The 14,900-nt window shown below is 43.8% G+C and overlaps 1 protein-coding gene across 2 annotated transcripts in view; it reads left to right on the forward strand.

The window, feature by feature from the left end:
- The first annotated feature begins 213 nt into the window (after positions 1-213).
- Positions 214-14,900, forward strand: part of RNF186 (ring finger protein 186) — a 34,236-nt gene continuing 19,549 nt past the window's right edge. Inside the window, exon 1 of one of the 2 annotated variants that reach the window (XM_069575105.1) lies at positions 214-407. The gene's annotated coding sequence lies outside the window, so the exon portion shown is untranslated. The remainder of the gene's footprint in view (positions 408-14,900) is intronic. The other variant, XR_011254126.1, reaches the window with a different exon arrangement.

A 14,900-nucleotide genomic window follows, 5' to 3' on the forward strand; every position in this document is an offset into this window, starting at 1 on the left:
CCCTCGCCACGTACAGATGTGTCCCTAGATATCAAAAGACAGAGTGGGACAGACAGCTTCCCTGGGGCCCATGCTCCCTCAGTCATCTGAGGAAGCGAAAACCCAGAGCAAATGGCACTGGGAAGGGGAGAGGGTGTCCCTGAAAGTAGCAGGTGGTGTGTGCTTGTCCAAGTGGCAACCTGGACACACCTGGACACGCCTGCTCCACCACCCAGATGGGGCCAATGCCACTCGGGTCAGGCTCTTTCAACTGTTATTGTGTTCTCATGTCTTCAGAGTTGTACAAAGGTCACGTCCCATGAGGGGGGGGCTCCTGAGGATGCCTATTCCCACCTTATCTGAGCAAGAAGCTTGGAGAATGTTTAGCCACTGAGGCCCACGCACTAGAAAGGCTTCTCCAGGACAAGGTAAGTGCCACCTCAATTGCATGACTTTGGAAGGGTGTTTGTGCCTCCAGACAAGACCTTCTGTACTGACATGTTACACTAGCTTAGTGTTTTTTTAATATTAATTAACTTTTTTTCTTTTAATTGGCTGCCGTGGTTCCTCACGGTGGCCCTCAGGCTTCTGTAGTTGCAGTATGCTGGCTTTAGAGTGCTTGGGCTGAGCAGGTTCCCCTCAGCGTATTGGATCTTAGTTCCCTGACCAGGGATTGAACCCATGTACCCAGCATTGGAAGGCGATTCTTAACCACGGGACCACCACTAGCTTAAATTCCACAATTAAATCTGTCCTTTTTGGGTAAAAAAGAAGGGAAACTTCTTTCAAAATGTAAGCATTACCAGGAGGGTTCTAAATTTTGCCAATTTTAATTTTTTCTCACATAAAAATGTTTTCCCCTCCAAACTTTCATCTGCTGAGAATCTGACCCATAAAGGCTCCCCCAATAAGTATAGTATTTGTTTATGATCCGATAAGTGATCAAAAATTAGTACTCAAATAAAGAAGTCACAGTCTAAAGTTGGAGAGAAAACTCAAGGGAAACCATGTTTCAACCACTCCCTCTGTTTTTTTTTTTTAAATGAAGTGATCATATAGCTTAGTTGTATTAATTTGTTCTTTGAGGGAAGTCTATAAAGATAAAGATAGAGATAGAGATAGAGATAGAGCTATATAAGTTTTATAATGTTCCACAAACAGCGCAAAGTGCATGCGTGTGTGTGCCAAGTCGCTTCAGTCGTGCCCAACTCTTTGCTACCCTACAGACCGTAGCCCACCAGGCTCCTTTGTCCATGGGATTCTCCAGGCAAGAATACTGGAGTGGGTTGCCATGCCCTCCTCAGGGGGATCTTCCCAACCCAGGGGCTGAACCCACATCTCTGCATCTCCTGCATTGACAGGCAGGTTCTTTACCACCAGCGCCACCTAGGAAGCCCACTGTAACTAAAGATGCTTTACGTTCAACTGAACCATTTTTCTTTTTTTAAGTGGATTTTTTTTTTTTGGCCGCATCATGGGACTTGTAGGATCTCAGTTCCCCAAACAGGTATTGCAGCCAAGCCACAGCAGCGAAAGCTCCAAATCCTAATTACTGGGTCATCAGGGGATTCTCAGCACCTGAGAAATTTTTAAAACCACTGGATTCAGCTGACTGGCCTTGCTAGCATTCATCCATTCTTTAGAATACACTACCCTGTGAAGCTGTCTTTCATCAATCATCTTTCTGGGTATCTCAGCATCAGCAAGAAAAGCTGTCAAAAGGGCTCAGTACAGAGCCTGGGATACAGTAAGCCGAGACTATATTACAACTGGTATCACTGGTATTTGGGGACTTGAACTCAGAGACTCTTAACATCCAGTCTAGAGTATTTTAATATTACCCAACTCTGTCTCTTAAAGGTCAAGAACACTGACAGAGAGGTAGTAAACACCTCCACCGATGGAGGGATATAAATGTTCCCTGCAGTCTGAGGACACAGGGCACACGGCAGGCCAGCAGGAGAAAAAGCATCAACCAGAAACCTCCTACCACCGCCGGTTCATCAAGACTGTGGACAACTAGGAGAAAAGCAGCAGTGGGGTGTCAGGGGAAGACAAGAAAACAGAACAGAAAAAATAGAAAACGTGGTGGGAGAAGAGAGAAACCGCAGGTCGATGCTCCATCTGTAAAGCTGATGGACGATGTGGATGAGTTTTAATGTCCCTTTCTAGTACTTTATGATGGGAAAGTAGTGAAGAAAGGGTGAGGGAAGCAGAAAGAGGGTATGTGATGGTGAAGAATGATCCAAAAACCTAAAAGATAGTGCTGAGCCCTTGAGGGCTATGTTGCTTATCCCACTGTTCAGTCGCCAAGTCATGTCCACCTCTTTGTGACCTCATGGATTGCGGCATGCCAGGCTCCCGTGTCCTCCACTGTCTCCTGAGTTTGCTCAAATTCATGTCCATTGAGTCAGTGATGCTATCTAAGCATCTCATCCTCTGATGGCCCCTTCTCCTTTTGCCTTCAATCTTTCCCAGCATCAGGGTCTTTTCAAAGCAGTCAGCTCTTCACAGCAGGTGGCCAAAGTAGCGGAGCTTTAGCATCAGTCCTTCCAATGGTATTCAGAGTTGATTTCCCTTAGGATCGACTGGTTTGATCTCCTTGCTGTCCAAGGGACTTTCAAGAGTCTTCTCCAACACCACAGTTCAAAAGCATCAATTCTTTGGTGCTCAGCCTCCTTTGTGGTCCCGCTCTCACATCCGTACATGACGACTGCATATCCCATGAGTGGTATCTAGTCTACAGATAGTACAGCACACCGAAGCAAGAAAAATACCAAACTGTCGTCTCGGCCTGAATTTTCCACAAAGACCTCGTCTGTTCTGAATTCATGCCAAGCAACCAACACAGTCCCAGGATCTGGTGGGTGCCCGAGAAGTAATTGTTGTCTCAAATATTATTGTGCTTTCACTTTATAAAATATGGGAGAAAAGACCAAAGAGTATAAAGGAAAAAATGAGCATCATTCATGAGACCATCACCAATAAATACTAATAGAAAATGATACCTGTATTTCTCTGAGTGACTATTATGTGATAAGCATCTTTCAGGATCTTCCTCATCTAGTCATTTACTTAACCACTGTGCATATGTCCAATTTCCTTCCATTTTTTTCTTTCTTAAAATATTTAATATTCATTTGGCCGTGCCAGGTCTGACTCGTGGTATGCAGGATTTTTCGTTGCAGTGCACAGTCCCTCGAGTTGTGCATGGGCTCAGCAGTTGCAGTGTGGTGCTTAGTTGCCCCACAGCATATGGGATATTAGTTCCCCAACCAGGAATGAACCCATGTTTCCTGCACTGTTAGGCAGATTCTTGACAACTGGATCACCAGGGAAGTTCCTACTTTTTTTTCTGTGCATGATAACATAAGTATTTCCAACAGTTGTGCTAAGCCCTTTGTATATGTTTTCTTATGATCATTCCTTCCACTATTATTTCAATCCTCACAGCAAACTTGTGAGATAACCTGGTTTTTTCCTCCCATTTTACAGATGGAATCACTGAGGCTTAAGAAGTGCGTTACCTTAGATCACAGGTCTGGTAAACGTCAGGCCCAGGATTTGAACCAAGGTTGGGCTGGCAGTAATGCCGATGACATCATCCATCATTTGTTTTCTCTCTGTCTGTTTCTGTCCCTCTTTCTTTACTGTAAGATGTGACTGGGGAGTGGTGACCTGAATGTCCCCAGGAGGTCTTAAGGCAGGCTATCAACATAGCATAAGGGCTAAACACGGGAAAGCTGTGTTTATTGTTGTAAATGGCTCAACAGACCCTTGATTCATACCAGCTTTCTGCCGAAGAGATAGCCTCGTGATATCCAGTGATCCAACCAGCAAGTTATGGGTAGTGCCAGGGCCCATCCAGTGTTTCCTCTGTGGGAAGCAGAGACCACGATTCCAAGAGCTCTAATCTCATCAACATACTTTCATGACTGCGGGGACAGTTCGGCCAGGTACAGGAGAGACCTTTCTGATGTCCTGAATCTAGAATTGACAGATGAAATCGAGGAATGTTCTGTTGAGCTCGGATTTAGCCATCTATTTAACCGCTGTCAGCGCTATAGACATATTCATATATTTAATTATGGAGATATGCTTATGTTAAAATATTTTCTATTCTTTCTCTGAAATTGAGTTTTAACTGGGCATATTTGAAACATACTTATGCTGAAAATTATTATGTGTCTGAAATTCAAATTAAACTGGATGCTCTTTTTTTAATATTTATTTATTTGGGTGCATCATGTCTTGGTTCTGGCATGTGAGACCTTTCGCTGTGGTACAGGGGTTTCTCTAGTTGCAGCGTCTTTCTAGCTGTGGCTTGCAGGCCTCAGAGCCCGAGGGCTCAGTAGTTGCCACACATGGGCTTAGTTGCCCTGGAACATGTGGGATCTTAGTTCTCTGACTAGGGATTGAACCCACGTCCCCTGCATTGGAAGGTAAATTCCCAGCCACTAGGCCACCAGGGAAGTCCCTAAACTGGATGTTCTGTATTTTTATTTGTGAAATATGGCAACACTAATGAAAGTTCTTCTTTCAAAGTTTATTTTTTCTTTTCCCCTTCATCTTCTATTTCCTTTTCTACTCTTCACACTATAAGCACCTATGTTAATTTTATTTAAGAAGTCCATATAATTTACCTTCCATTTGTTTTGTTTGGATATATATGTAAATTTGAAGCTGTATCCTATTAATGTGTTAAATCCACACAAATGGAAATGTTTATAAATCTCATTCTGTTCCTACTTGTTTCCTTAACACTTTCTTCTTGAGATCTACCCGTGTTGCCATATATACATCTGGATCATTAGTTCTGCATTTTACGTAGTATTTCATTGAATGCGTAAACCAGGTTTTACTTAACAGTCCCCCGGTGGGGGCCGCCTTGGTGACCTCCATCTCCTGATTTCACAAGCATCTCTGGGTCACACTGTGTGCACATTTATTGTGTGTCAAGTCAATCATGTAGTATTTATTTGCATTTCTCTGGTTATCTTACAGACGTGCATGAGAGAGTTTCTGAGGAGCATTATTAAGCGTGAGAAAGCTAGTTCACAGAGTATGTGTGTGCTTAGCAGCTAAGTCATGTCTGACTCTTTGCAACCCCATGGACTGTAGCCCTCCAGGCTCCTCTGTCCATGGGATTCTCCAGGCAAGAATACTGGAATGAGTTGCCATTTCCTCCTCTGGGGGTCATACACATGTGTGATATTCAAAATATTTAACAATCACTGAGATGCAGACACTGGGAATTCCTTGGCGTTCAGTGGTTAGGACTTCACACCTTCGATGCTGAGGGCCTGGGTTCAACCCCTGGTCACTATGCAATAAAAAAAAAAAATGCAGACACTGACCACCCAGAACGGACACTCTCCATGAGCCATGTATCAATGCTCCTAAACTCAATCTCTGCCTTGAACATCCACTAACACTTACACCAGGCAACCAGCTTTGCTTAGTTGCTCAGTCGTGTCCCATTCTTGGCTACCCCACAGACTGTAGCCCGCCAGGGTCCTCTGTCCACGGGTTTTCCCAGGCAAGAATACTGGAGAGGGTTGCCATTCTCTCCTTCAGGGGATCCCAGTCCAGGGATCTAACCTGGGTGTTCCTCATTACAGGCAGGTTCTTTACCATCTGAGCCGCCAGGGAAGCCCAGGCAACTAGTTATTCAGAAACAGCTCTGCCAGCCTCCACACCCACCAACAACGCATGAAAACCCTTTTCCGCATGTCATCCTCATTTAAAACCATCTAACTTTTGACTTTTGCCGATTTGATAGGTATCAGGTTCTCTCATGCCCATACTTGTATTTCTTGGGTTGTTAGTGAGGTTGAACATTTATTCACATACCTTTTAGCCGTAGGAGTTTTCTATTGTAAATTGCCTGTTCATACCTTCTACCCATTTTTCTCTTGGATTTCCACTCTTTTTTCCTCCAGCTATATAGGAGTTTCTTATATATGCTAGAGTAGCTCTGTCCAATAGAAATATAGTGTGATCCACATATGCAATTAAAATTTTTTCTAATAGCCACATTTAAAAAATAAAAATAAGCAGATGAAATTAATTGGGGCAATATATTTATCATTGCCATCCATCCATGGAATTTATTACTCCATCCATGGAATTTTCTAGGCAAGAGTACTGGAGTGGGTTGCCATTTCCTTCTCCATATTTATTATAATATATCTAAAATATGGACTGTAGTCTGCCAGGCTCCTCTGTCCATGGAATTCTCCAAGCCAGAATGCTGGAGTGGGTAGTTATTCCATTCTCCAGGGGATCTTCCCAACCCCGGGATTGAACCCAGGTGTCCCACATTGCAGGCAGATTCTTTACCGTCTGAGCCACCATGGAAGCCCCATCTAAAATACTATCATTTCAACACGTAATCAATACAAGGATGGTTGCGATACATTGCATTCCTTTGTGTATGCTCAATCTTTGAAATCTGGTGTGTATTTTACAGTTATAGCACATCTTCATTCGTATTCAGTTCAGTTCAGTTCAGTTCAGTCACTCAGTCGTGTCCAACTCTTTGCAACCTCATGGACTGCAGCCAGGCCTCCCTGTCCATCACCAGCTCCTGGAGTTTATCCAAACTCGTGTCCGTTCGTATTAGTTACATATAAAGTGCTTAACAGCTATATGTGATTAGTGGTATATAGAACAGTGCAGATCTAGAACCTAGACTCCACGTAATAGTTCCTTGTTGGTTTAAGATTGAAAATACCTTTTTCTGCTTCATCCATCTGTTAGCTTTGTTTATGGTATCTTCTGTTTAGAAAGCATGTTAACTTTTACATGATGTTTAGTCGCTAAGTTGTGTCTGACTCTTGAAATCCCATGGACTGTAGCCCACCGGGCTCTTCTGTCCATTGGATTTTCCAGGCAAGAATTCTGGAGTCAGTTCCCGTCTCCTTCTCCAGGGGATCTTCCTGATCCAGGGATCAAGCTCATGTCTCCTGCATTGGCAGATGGATTCTTTACACTGACCCACAAGGGAAGCATAATTTATATACAGCTAAGTCCATTTTTCCTCCTTAAATTTGTGCTTCAGCTTGTTTTTGAAATCCCTACCCATGCCAATGTGTCCAGAAATAAACAATGGTACTTTTCTTCTATTAGTTTATAGTTTTTATCTTTCACTAATAGGTATTATGTTCACTGGAGGATTTTTTTTCATATTGTAAGAAATAGAGATTCAACTTTTTTTTTTAATAGAGTGAGCTGATTTCCCCAACACTATCAACAAAAAAATCCTATGCAATAGTTATTCCATGGGACTCACTTTGGGACACAGAGTTGCAAGAGCTAAACTTGCTATTATAACAATATGTCTAAGATCAAAGTCAAAACTGAGTTTCTGCTCCTGTGAATGTTATTTACTCATTTGTGTCCAACTCTTCTGGAAGCCGTGGGCTGCAGCCTGACAGACTCCTCTGTTCATGGGATTCTCCAGGCAAGAATACTGGAGTGGGTAGCCATTCCCTTCTCCAGGGAATCTTCCCAAACCAGGGATTGAACCCAGGTCTTCTTCATTACAGGCAGATTCTTTACTGCCTGAGCCTACTCTTGAGTAGGTACTAATACTCGAGTTGGGATTCACAGGTATACAACATAGATTTCCTTTTAACATTTATCTCACTTTCTCCTTAGAAATGGATGGAGAGCCTGGGAACTGTGTAAGGCAACCAAATAGGGTTAGGCAGAGAATAGAGACTCAGACCTGGAAAAGGAAGGGATGAATCCCGTTCTCTGACTTCTGTTGTGTGACCTTGGACACAGTTCTTGACCTCTCTGAATCTTAGACCCACCTCTGAAAATCAGACACAGGTATACCTCCCAAATGAAGTGCCACTGGGGAGTGCCTACCAGCATGCCTGACACAGGGGAGGTGCTCTTTATGCCTGTTAGATTGGAGTCACTTGTTGAGGCAAAAACAGAAGTGTGCCCTTGTTGAGAAGATTAGAACTGATGGGGATAACAGCCAGGCAAGGAGTACTGATAGAGGACAGAAAGAGAGCATGGGTAATCCCATGTGCGTAGGGCAAAGCCGGTCAAAGGAATGAGAGTTCGAGAGGCAAAATGTTAGCGAATTTTAAGACCAGCAGGAGCTCCGAGGCCAGAAGTGCTGGCCGCCAACCTCAAGGCTGAGTGGACCATCATGCGACCCAGCGCATGTCTCACAGGGCATTGGAAAGACCCACAAAGGACCCAATTGTGAATCAGCTTGCTTCCTAGGCTTCGGCAAATGAAACAATATTTCCCTAATTCACCATCAAAGTATAATGTGAGGTAAAATGACATTTTGTATGTGACAGGGCCTCACTGGAATCTCATAAATGTATCTCATTGAATGTATCCCATTCAGTGGGATACATCAAAGTTTGAAAGTAAAAGAGATATAAAGATTGTGGTGTGGATCAAAGTCAGTGTCTATATCGTGAGTCTGCAGCGAACTCCTTAACAACCTGGCATAAGAAAATGCTCATCCTCTAATGAGCATTAATTAATTAATGGGTCCCCCCGCCCCCCCGTCACCTGCCTGACTACCAAGAAATTCCATCTTGATCCTGTTTTGACCCTCTTCTCCCCAGGTTTGTGCACATGTCCTTGGGAGCTTGTGCAATCTAGAACATTTGAAGAGAGACTCTGATTATCAGCTCACACTGCCCTCCGCTAGGTCCACTGTCCCAGCCTCCCTTGAAGGTGACATTTACACTGCCTTGGAACCAGGCTTGAACACAAAAGGTCATTGCTCAGGCAGAGAGTCTTTCTGCCTGGAGTCAGAACTCTCTCTTCTCAGTCCATCAGAAGTCCTGCCAGTTCATTTTTCTGAAACCCATAAAATCCCTCTGTCCAGCCCTTCTTGGTCTCTGAGAAAGCTCTCCAAAATTCCCCCTCTCTCCACTTCTTGCTAAGGGCTACCTCTTGGAGACCTGTCCCAGAGAATCCCACTCCAGCCACCAGGGGAACTCAAGCCCTCTCTCAGGGGTTGTAGGGGCAGCTTTGGTTTAAGGGGGCCAGGGGACTTCTGCTCTGGCTACCATCTTGGGATGAAGGAGGGAAAATTCTCCACGGTAACGAGAACAAAAACACAAACTAGTATCTCGATGAATGATCACCAGTACACAAGCATTCTGTCCTTCACACTCTTTCAATAAGGATTTAAGGTGAATTTGGATTGAGTTTCACTTATTTTTAAGAGACCCATCTGTTTTGTAAGCAAACCGTGCCACCAGCAGAAAACGTACACCGCTGACCACGTGTTCTGACCTTGGCCCCAACACCAAATGGACTAAGGTCTCCCTAGCTGCTGGCTCAGTTGTTTCAGGAATCAGATAACTTCCTTGAAGATGAATAGGTACCACTGACCCCATATGTGAAGACAGTCCCCACAGAAGGTGAACAGAGAAAGGAAAATGCTCCGAAGCCCGCCCTCTGCCCCCTCACTCCCTTGCACTCTTTCTTACATTTGGAAAATATTCTCTCTCTCTCTCCTTCCTCCTCCTTTTGGGTCATAGCTGCCTATTTTAGAGCGCAGGGTCATTGCCAAGGAGCAGCTGAACAGCCCTGATGATTTTTCCTATGACGTGGGGACAAGACTGGGGCCAAGGCTACAAAGCAGGACTTTACTCTGAGATGGAAGTAAATGTTCTCGGGGCCTCTGTACAGAGGAGGGTGGCTTGATTGCTAGGGAGAAGGTTTTATGCTTTTTTTTTTTTTCCACGAAAAAGACCAAGAAAATCAAGGTTGGCGGAGAAAAAAGACAGAGGAAGTAGGTGGAGTTTATTCCCAGGGAAAACACAAATGCTCCAGGATTGTCAAAGTTGGCCATGAACTTGAAACTCGGTGTAGTTCAGAGGGAAACACAAATACATTGGAACAGGTCTGGAGGCTCCCCAGAAGCTACTCCCGTAGAGGGGATGGGACGGGGGCCTTAGGGGGGCTATAACGGGGATTGAGGGGAATTTAAGATTACCTGTAGTGCATTAAGATTTAGGGCTCAGCCGGTAAAGAATCCGCCTGCAGTAAGGAGACCCAGGGTAGATCCCTGGGTCGGGAAGATCCCCTGGAGAAGGGAATGGCTACCCACTCCAGTATTCTTGCCTGGAGAATCCCATGGACAGAGAACAACCTTGTAGGCTACAGTCCATGGGGTCACAAAGGGTTGGACATGCCTGAGCAACTAACGCTAGCATTCTAGTAGTATAGTCACGTGATTCATGTGCAATTAAAATTGTTTAGAATTTTAACTTAGCAGAAAGAATACGTGAGATTTGGAGTTGTAAGTTTCGGATGTGAGACCTATCTTTCCTACTTAGAGATGTCCTTCCATCATTTTTTATGCTATTTTTATATGCCAAGGAATATGCCAGGCACTGAGAGTACAAAGATGAAAAAGAGTCGATGTCCTGACGTCTAAGAACATGACTCAGTATGTGTGTGTGTCTGTGTGTATCTGTGTGTGTCTGTGTGTCTGTGTGTGTCTGTGTGTCTGTGTGTATCTGTGTGTGTCTGTGTGTATCTGTGTGTGTCTGTGTGTCTGTGTGTGTCTGTGTGTATCTGTGTGTGTCTGTGTGTCTGTGTGTGTCTGTGTGTATCTGTGTGTGTCTGTGTGTGTCTGCGTGTGTCTGTATCTGCGTGTGTCTGTGTGTATCTGTGTGTGTCTGTGTGTGTCTGTGTGTCTGTGTGTCTGTGTGTGTCTGTGTGTCTGTGTATTTGTGTGTGTCTGTGTGTGTCTGTGTGTATCTGTGTGTGTCTGTGTGTGTCTGTGTGTCTGTGTGTATCTGTGTATGTCTGTGTGTGTCTGTGTGTCTGTGTGTCTGTGTGTGTCTGTGTGTCTGTGTATTTGTGTGTGTCTGTGTGTATCTGTGTGTCTGTGTGTATCCGTGTGTATCCGTGTGTATCTGTGTGTGTCTGTGTGTCTGTGTGTGTCTGTGTATGTCTATGTGTGTCTGTGTGTATCTGTGTGTGTCTGTGTGTCTGTGTGTATCTGTGTGTGTCTGTGTGTGTCTGTGTGTCTGTGTGTCTGTGTGTATCTGTGTGTGTCTGTGTGTCTGTGTGTATCTGTGTGTGTCTGTGTATTTGTGTGTGTCTGTGTGTGTCTGTGTGTCTGTATCTGCGTGTGTCTGTGTGTGTCTGTGTGTGTCTGTCTGTGTGTGTCTGTGTGTCTGTGTGTATCTATGTGTGTCTGTGTGTCTGTGTATCTGTGTGTATCTGTGTGTCTGTGTGTATCCGTGTGTATCTGTGTGTATCTGTGTGTGTCTGTGTGTCTGTGTGTGTCTGTGTGTCTGTGTGTATCTGTGTGTGTCTGTGTGTCTGTGTGTATCTGTGTGTATCTGTGTGCGTCTGCGTGTGTCTGTGTGTGTCTGTGTGTCTGTGTGTATCTGTGTATGTCTGTGTGTGTCTGTGTGTCTGTGTGTGTCTGTGTGTCTGTGTGTAACTGTGTGTGTCTGTGTGTGTCTGTGTGTCTGTGTGTCTGTGTATCTGTGTGTATCTGCGTGTGTCTGTGTGTCTGTGTGTATCTGTGTGTGTCTGTGTATGTCTGTGTGTCTGTGTGTGTCTGTGTGTCTGTATCTGCGTGTGTCTGCGTGTATCTGTGTGTGTCTGTGTGTGTCTGTGTGTGTCTGTGTGTGTCTGTGTCTCTGTGTGTGTCTGTGTGTCTGTGTATTTGTGTGTGTCTGTGTGTGTCTGTGTGTCTGTGTGTATCTGTGTGTGTCTGTGTGTCTGTGTGTATCTGTGTGTGTCTGTGTATGTGTGTATCTGTGTGTCTGTGTGTATCCGTATCTGTGTGTCTGTGTGTATCCGTGTGTATCTGTGTGTATCTGTGTGTGTCTGTGTGTCTGTGTGTGTCTGTGTATGTCTATGTGTGTCTGTGTGTATCTCTGTGTGTCTGTGTGTCTGTGTGTATCTGTGTGTGTCTGTGTGTATCTGTGTGCATCTGCGTGTGTCTGTGTGTGTCTGTGTGTATCTGCGTGTGTCTGTGTGTGTCTGTGTGTATCTGCGTGTGTCTGTGTGTGTCTGTGTGTATCTCTGTGTGTCTGTGTGTGTCTGTGTGTGTCTGTGTGTCTGTGTGTGTCTGTGTGTGTCTCTGTGTATCTGTGTGTGTCTGTGTATTTGTGTGTGTCTGTGTATCTGTGTGTATCTGTGTGTGTCTGTGTGTCTGTGTGTATCTGTGTATGTCTCTGTGTGTCTGTGTGTCTGTGTGTATCTGCGTGTGTCTGTGTGTCTGTGTGTATCTGTGTGTGTCTGTGTGTCTGTGTGTCTATGTGTGTGCGCGTGTGCTTAGTCGTGTCTGACTCTGCAACTCCATGGACTTTAGCCCACCAGGCTCCTCTGTCCATGGGATTATCCCTGCAAGAATACTGAAATGGGTTGCCGTTTCCCCCTCCAGGGGATCTTCCCCACCAGGGTGCCCTGCGGCTCCTGCGCCGGTAGGTGGATTCTTTACCACTGAGCCACGTGGGAAGCCCAGAACGTGACTCACTAGATCTCAGTTTACTCGTCTCTATAGTTGGCATGATCATTTCTACTTCACAGGGTTGTCAACAATATTCAGTTCAAGTATAAAATTATACTTTTGTTAACTATAAATCACTATACAAATGCCCTTTGTATATTTATTGCAAGTCTTGTTCAAAGGAAGGTTTGAAACAATAACATTAAATCTTTTCTCTGCTTTAATAATGTTTTTAAATAATAAAAACTTTATTAAAAACAGTTTGAAAGATGCTACAAAGAATATCAACAATTGGCTCTCCAGGGTTAAAAAAAACCCTGATCTGTAACATTTGCTAATTTCCATGGTGTAAGTACTCCCACTACAGCCAATTTCAAGCTACCAACATGATGTTACTGAGGGCAGACTAGGAAAGATATAAGCGTAATGGACTCCAGCACAACTCTGACAAAGAAGCTTTTTATCTGAACCATTTGAGAATAAACTGCTGACCTGATGCATCACCCCCAAACACAGACATTTCCTCATCAAATTAAGCCACAGTAAAACTATAAAAATCAGGAAATGGACACTAATCCAGAGACCCCATGCAAGTCTCACCAGTTGTTCCAACAAGGTCCTTTATACCAAAGCAATCTAGTTGAGAACCCCATGCTGTTCTTAGATACCAAGTCTCTTTAGCCTCCTCAAGTCAAGACCAGCTCCTCGGTTTTTCCTTGACTTTAACGACCTTGACATTTTTAAAAATTACAAGCCATATATATTATAGACTGTTCTTTAATGTTCTGCATCAAGGGTTTGACTGATACTTCCTCCTGACTCTATCTTGGTTTGGCATCACTGGCAGGCATACTAACAAAGCAGTGCTGCATTCTCCCTGGACCCTATCAAGGGGAGCATCGTTTAGTTCTAGCCCTTTACTGATGATGTTCATTTTAATCTCTTGATTACAGGGGTACTTGCCAGGCTTTTCCACCGTTAGAGTATTCTTCACCCTTCCACAGTCACCAAGTATCATACGGAAGGTTCTTTGCAGCTATGTCGAGATCCTGTTTCTCACGACATTTTCAGGTTATCTCTTTATTGATTAGATCTATATAGACTCTTGGCTTCCTATTTTATTTCATGAGTTTGAATCTATTATTATCATTACTTGTTTCTGTACCAAACTCTGACTTGGACAATGGGACCTTGTTCTTTGGAAACATCCTTACTTCCTGGAACCTGATATTCTTAGCTCACCTTGTACTGTCTCCATCCCAGCCCTGGATTCGGCCATTTCTCTAAGGTGCCCTGTTTCCTTGGACTCCCTGGTAAAGTCCTTAGTGGAGAATGCTATTTACAAACCGAGATCTGAGTTACCTAGCTGTACTCATTGCTATAAGGGTGTCACTGCTTCCAGGCCCTCTCAGAGGAAAGAAAGGAAAGCATACACACACCTAAACCTAGATTTATTTCTGTATATATATATATTCCAAGCCATGGATTCACATGTGACATCCAATTCCAGTTCAAAACTTCAGACTTTATTCTGATTTTCTCCCTTCCCATACTTGTATCTTTCTCCTCCAAAAGTGAGAAATTAGGTCCTATGTTTTGTTTCTGAGATATAATTCACATACTCTGAAATTCACCAGTCTAAAGTTTACAATCCATTGATTTTCAAGATATTCACAAAGTTGCATAACCATCATTAGAATGTATATCTAGAGCTTTTTTATTACACAAGAAGGAAAATACAAATCCATTAGCAGTCACTCTCCAAATCCCTCCTCTCTCTAGTCTTTGTCAAACGCTAATCTACAGTCTTTACAGCACAGGCTGGAATCAAGATTGCCAGGAGAAATATCAGTAACCTCAGATATGCAGATGACACCACCCTTATGGCAGAATGAAGAAGAGCTAAACAGCCTCTTGATGAAAGTGAAAGAGGAGAGTGAAAAAGTTGGTTTAAAGCTCAACATTCAGAAAACGAAGATCATGGCATCTGGTCCCATCACTTCATGGCAAATAGATAGGGAAACAGTGGAAACAGTGGCTGATTTTATTTTGGGGGGCTCCAAAAGCAGTGCAGATGGTGACCAAGGCCATGAAATTAAAAGACGTTTACTCCTTGGAAGGAAAGTTATGACCAACCTAGACAGCATATTCAAAAGCAGAGACATTACTTTTCCAACAAAGGTCCATCTAGTCAAGGTCATAGGTTTTCCAGTGGTCATGTGTGGATGTGAGAGTTAGACTATAAAGAAAGCTGAGTGCTGAAGAATTGATACTTTTGAACTGTGATGTTGGAGAAGACTCCTGGGAGTCCCTTGGACTGTAAGGAGATCCAACCAGTCCATTCTAAAGGATATCAGTCCTGGGTGTTCATTAGAAGGACTGATGTTGAAGCTGAAACTCCAATACTTTGGCCACCTGATATGAAGAGCTGACTCATTGGAAAAGACCCTGA

This window comes from Ovis canadensis, chromosome 2 (genome assembly GCF_042477335.2).
Source record: "Ovis canadensis isolate MfBH-ARS-UI-01 breed Bighorn chromosome 2, ARS-UI_OviCan_v2, whole genome shotgun sequence".
Taxonomy (NCBI): domain Eukaryota; kingdom Metazoa; phylum Chordata; class Mammalia; order Artiodactyla; family Bovidae; genus Ovis; species Ovis canadensis.